A 6611-nucleotide genomic window follows, 5' to 3' on the forward strand; every position below is an offset into this window, starting at 1 on the left:
CATCACACTCCAGGATGAAAGGGTGAGTGAAGTCTGGTAGTGCCAGAACCGGACATGTACTCATAACTTCTTTTAATTTGTCGAAGGTCTGTTGCACCTGCGCATTCCAATGGAAGGATCCTTTATTTGTCAGATCTGTCAGTGGTGCCCCAAGCTGTGAAAAGCCTTTCACAAACCTTCTATATAACTGCACAAACCAAAAAATCCGCGCAGCTCTGAGAGAGTCTTTGGTGGAGGCCAATCCAAAATGGCCTGAATCTTCTCTTGGTGAACTTGTACCCCTTGGGCGCTAATGACGTGACCCAAGTACAAGACCTTGGTCATTCCAAATTCACATTTGGATCTTTTGGCATACAGTGATTGTGATTCCATAATCCCCAATACTTCATCCAAATTCCCCATATGTTCCTTCCAGGTCTTGTTGTAGATGAGTATGTCATTGAAGAATACCAATAAGAACTTACTTATTTGTTTGTTGAAGATGTAGTTCATGCAGGACTGAAAAGTGGCCAGAGCATTGGTTAATCCAAACGACATGACCAAGAACTCATAGTGTCCGTAATGGCAATGAAAGGTTGTCTTTTCCACATCTTGCTCCCTCATACGGATCTGATGGTAGCCGGAACGAAGATCAATCTTGGAGAAATAGATTGCGCCATGTAGTTTGTCCAATAGCTCATCAATCTTGGGAATGGGGTACCTATTCTTGATAGTCTTCTTGTTTAGTGCATGATAATCGACACACATTCTGAGAGTCCCATCCTTCTTCTTCACCAGTACCACCAAGGATGCAAAGGGGCTAGAACTAGGCCGGATCCATCCCTTATCGAGGAGTTCCTGGATCGTTTTCTCTATCTCATCTTTGAACTTTTTTGGGTGGCGATAGGGTGTGGTGATAACGGGTTTTGCTCCCTCCTCTAACTCAATGGTGTGCTCAAACCCTCGGTGTGGGGGTATACCAGGTGGAATATTAGCGAAGACCAAACTATGCTCATCCAAAATCGACTGAAGTTCCCCATCCCGATAGTACGTTGGTTGTCCTTTCACAGGTTTTGTTGAGATCAAGCAATGTGTTGCCCAAACTACTTCATCATGTCTGAAGATGGCTTCCATCCTTTTGGCGGAAATCTCCCTCAGGCCGCCATTTGACATTCCCCTGAGAACTACCTTCCTGCCATCCACCTCAAATGAGAACTCCATTCTTTTGAAGCTCTGTGTGTATTGGTCGAGGGTCTCCATCCATTAAATGCCCAATATGACATCTGTGTCATCCAGATCCACAACAAAGAAATCATCGATCACCATATAATTACCCATGGTGATACTCAATTGCAGAACCAGGTGAGTGCATGATAGGAGATTACCTCCTGCCACCTTGACATTGAATCCTTCATGTTCCTTCGTACACGAGCTCGTACGGTTGACGAGTGACGAGTTTATGAAGTTGAGTGAGGCTCCACTGTCGAGCATAACAAGAACTCATTGCCCTTGGAGTGTACCACGTACTCTAAATACACTGCACCTTGGGGTACCCGCCAGTGTGGCAATGACGCCCCCCCTCCGTACCAATGTGGAGATTCTCTCTGCCAAGCTGGTTTCTTTGGCCAATTCTTCCCTTAGGGTTTCTCTTTCTTCATGCTCCTCTTCTCCATCAGACATCACTTCAATATAGTGAATCTTTCCTTTGCCCAAACATCGGTGTCCTGGTTCCCATGGTTCTTTGCAGGTGAAACACAACTTCTTCCTTTTGAGTTCTTGTCTTGTGGCTTCATCGAGCGATGACCCCTTCGGATAGAGTTTATTATCCTTCTCCCTCGGAACGAAAGGTGGTTTGGTATGTGCAAAACATCTGGAAAAGGAAGATGTTGCCATGTTACGGGCATTTTTTATTGCTTCCGTGAGCGTGCTAGGGTTGAACCCTTTCACCCAACCTTTCAGTGGTTCCATCAATCCATCTATGAATGAGACCACCAATCTCCACTCTGAGATGTCGATCACCAACATGGACAGTCTCTGGAATTCTGTGATGTAACTGTCCATAGATCCCAATTGCTTTAGTTGTGCCAATTCCTTGAAATTGAGTTTTGGGTCCTTCCCGTCAAATCGATCTATGAGCTTCTCAGTGAATTCAACATAGGAAGTTATCTGGTCATGGCCAAGAGTGACCATTCCATGATGCCACCATTCATGCACAACCCCTTCTAGGTGGAGTGCGAAAAACTTGATAGCTTCATCTTCAAGCATCGGGTTGAGTTGGAAGTAAGTATCTACTTTTTGAACCCAGGCACGTGCCGAGGTCGCTTCGACCCCATCAAAGGATGACAGGTTGATCTTACCGACCTTCCGCTTGATGTCATTATTATAGTGTCCATAATGGCCTCGACTTCTACCACTCGAGTATTTCATCTAGAGCTCCACATAATCCTTGAAGGATATGTCCCCCTCGAGATTTGCATCCCTCCAATCTTGACTCAACTGTGCTTGCATCTCCTAGAAGGTGGGTTCTTGCTCCCCCCATGGTGCTTCTGATTTTTGAGGAAAAGTCAGAATCAACGGCCGTGAATGTGAGCGTTGGACGTTTGACCTTCCCGTGACTGAATCATCGCCTTGTCCATTCTGTTCTCCATTCATTTTCCCCAAGGCTAATTGTTGTAAGGTTTCCTCCATGATTTGTTGTCATTGCTCTCCTCTAGTTAGGGTGTCATTGAGTTGAGCTTGGCTTTTGGTTAGCTCCCTTAATAGTGCCATGACTTCTTTGGTAGGGTCATGTGGTTCCCCCATTCGATCGACTGAAAAGTACCTCCTGGTGTACACTTGCATCCACGAAACGATAGGTTGGCAAGATCACAAGCTCTGATACCACTGTAATGTTCCCTGACGGTACGAAGAACTGGCAAAGACTATTGAATTGGTAGAGGATGGTCGCACAGTGGATAGACCGTACGGTGGTAAGAAGATGGGGTTCGTACAGTGTGAAGACCGTACAATGGAGTGAGGGTCTGTGTGGTGGGTGAAACAGGTCGTACGGTGGTGTGTGGTAGGTCGTGCGATGGAGCCAAGTAGGCCGTACAGTGGGAACAAGGCAGGTTGTACGGTGGTATGGGGATGGAGTGACCGTATGGTGAAGGGGTCGTACGGTGGAGCCAAGCAGGTCGTACGGTGGGAACAAGGCAGATTGTACGATGGTATGGGGATGGAGTGACTGTACGGTGAAGGGGTCGTATGGTGGTGTGGGGATGCAACAATCATACGAGGAGAGGTCGTACGGTGATGTGTGGAGGGAGTGGCCATACGATGAAGCCGTACTGCGGACTTGGAGGGAGGGGTTTGTCGTGTGGTACGATGGTTCAATGGACTACCTTTGGTGGTTTTGCGTGCATATCAAGTATTGACCTCCAAATGATAAGAATCCTTTAATATGTATGTATACCAGAAACGAAGCTATTTGATTCAACAATGATGAGTTTCTAGAAGATCCTGAACAAGTACACAGAGCAGAGTAGGGTGAGGGATGAATCCCATCGAAACTGCGGATACCAAGTAGGGAGGGTCTTTCACCTCCGAAATGGCGGGTAACATAACTCCAATTGGAATTCGCACAAACAAGAGAAAATACCAAATCGCATACCTACAACAATGATTGGCACAACCATATATATGGGCTCCAGGAAACTTCCGAAGTATTACCAACGAGCCGACACAACCAATCAAAACTCGCCTAAACTAATTAAATAAAAGGGCCCGAAAGATTTGTTATTAAATTTGGGCCTTACAATAAAGTAATTAGATTTATTATTTAATTACATCGGGGACATCACAACCCCATTCCTCTTATTAATTAAATTCTATTTAATTAATTTCTTCACATTCATCTATTTGATTAAATGAATTACTCAATTTATTTAATTAAATTCACCCAAACCTTTTCTAGCCTTTAATTAAATAAATCACTTTATTTAATTAATTCCCCTTTCTCACTTTTAATTAAATTCACATTTAATTAAATTGAACCTCGCAAATAAATAAATCTAATTTATTTATTAAAACCCCCACTTGTATTTATGCAAGTTGCATCTATTTTGGTTGAAATAAAGTAATTTTATTTTAATTAAAATCCTTCTCCTCCATCCACATGCATTTTCCTACATCTCCCACTTGCCTCCTAAGCATTCTTTTGGAATCCATATAATCTTAATCTCTCTTATCCTATCATTTCCCTAAGTTTGAGGAGGTCACTTCTCAAAATTGGAAGAAAGTATTCTAAATGCATTAAAGACTTTATTTCTTCAACAAGCTAACTTGTTGAGTTCCCCAAAATTTGGAAGGACTCTTACAAATTTGTCCCCAAAGTCTTCCTAACCATTAATGGTTAACTCAACCTTCTTGCATGTTTAGAGACTTTCTCTCTAACTCAACCCTCAGCTAACCCAAGGGTCTCATCAAGCATTCATGGCTTCAACCTTGGTTATCCTATTAACCCTTGCACAAGAGTTTACCCCTTGAGTGGGTAAAAGCTTTATCCATTGGATAACCCTAACCCAACCTTAACCCTTACCTCCTAGGGTAACCTTCATGTCTTCTCAGGCATTTAATGCTTCTCGTATCTCCTCTCAAGCAACCTCTTGTTGACAATCGTCACCATTTCATTGGTGAGAATTGTAAACATGGATTGATTAACTTTCAATCCTAGCCCTTGTTAAGATTATTCAATCTTGACCATCCATTGCCCTATTTCCCCTATAAATAGAGCTCTCATTCCTCATTTTCATATCATCCAAGTTTCATGCATCTACATTATAATCTAATTTACTAAGGATTTTAGCATCTCTTTGTTAGAATATCATCATAGCATTTAGAAGTATTTTTCATATCATAAGATATTCATGCTATGATATTTTATAATGATTAGGATAATTTAGCAATATATTTAATCATATCATCATCTTCATACTATCTTAATCATCATAGTTCTAACATCATATATATCTTAGAATGCATTCATGCATATAAATCAACTATCACTCATTCTTGGAGTTGTCATTCCTAAGTCATTTGCTCAATGATCTGAGAGCAAAACATTGACTTTAGGGATCCTATGAGATAGAGAACAATGAGACACCCCTTGGGAAGTTAAACTAGTTCAATTAGTTCATATACTTGCACCAAGAGTCTCATTGGTGTGTGGGTCTTTTGAACTCGAGTTATTTGTTTCTGTCACCGCATTTTCCCGCATATAATCTCTTCTCTATGATTTTGCCTAGAAAGGCAAGTTGTTGCTTTGTCGTGAACAAAGTAAAGGTGGCTTCCATGTTTCACTGCCTGTCGCCACCTGTCCTTCTCAATGACCTCTAAATGCTTTCTCCACAGGCTTTATCTACACAACTTAATTACCCTTGCCAAATCACTTCAACCACCTCACTCACTCATCATCACTTCCGCTTATGACGACGTACAAACAATCTTAGTGATCAAGCTCAAAAATCTTAAAAATCCTCCATTGTACCCTCACACTCCTCATCATTAAATGTGAACGCCCACTTGGACAACCTGTCCGCTACTTCATTCCTCGATCTCAACACATGTGTAATTTGAAAATCCTCAAATGTTGCAAGTAATTATACCACAACGGTAACATACTTATTTAATTTCCACACATGAATTTCACCTTTTTTAATTACATTTATTATTATTAAAGAATCTCTCTCTAATTGTATTTTTGGAAGGCCTAATTGTTTGGCCATTTTTTAAGCTTGAATTACTGCTTGTGCCTCTACTTCATTATTTCTTCCCTTCGATAATTTTGAAGCTCCAATTGCTAATATATTACCCTCCCAATCTCTTGCCACATATTTGGTTCTCGATGGTCCACGATTGCCCTTCAACACCCCATCAAAATTGACCCTATACCACCCTTCGGTCATTTTAAACCACTCCACCTTCTCTTTACAATTCTTTGGATCAACCCGAGTAGGCCCATTAATAGGCCCATCTTATTTCCATTTTAATAAATGCTTAAAATTTCAGTCTTTGTTAACTTACATCAATTGATGAATGACACATAGCTTAGTGGTTACTTTAATATTTGAAATATTAAGAAGTTCACTTTATTTTTCTTCACATTTATAGAATGCAAGTTTGTTTTGAAAGTTTTGGTTCCATTTTGATATTTGAATAAACTTTTGTTACAAAAATGTGGCCCATATAGACATGTTGACTAGAGTTTGTTTTAGATTAGAATAAAAAAACTTTTAATTTAAATATATACTTCCCCATCTTTTGAACCGGATCCAATTTTGGTTAATTCAATAGACTAGTTCTTGTGACTTGTTACAATATGATAAAAAATAACTTTTAATTTAAATATATACCTCCCCATCTTTTCAGCCAGATCATATTTTGGTTAATTCAATCGACTAATTCTCATGACTTGTTACAACCTAACCAGAATAACTTTTGATTTAAATATATACCTCCCCATCTTTTGAGCTGGACTAATTCTGATTGTGGTTAATTCAATAGACCACTTCTTATGACTTGTTACTACCTTACCAAAAATAACTTTTAATTTAAATATATACCTCACCTCCTAGTCTTTTAGCAATCCACTAAGA

Source organism: Cryptomeria japonica, chromosome 7 (assembly GCF_030272615.1).
Source record: "Cryptomeria japonica chromosome 7, Sugi_1.0, whole genome shotgun sequence".
Classification (NCBI taxonomy): Eukaryota; Viridiplantae; Streptophyta; class Pinopsida; order Cupressales; family Cupressaceae; genus Cryptomeria; species Cryptomeria japonica.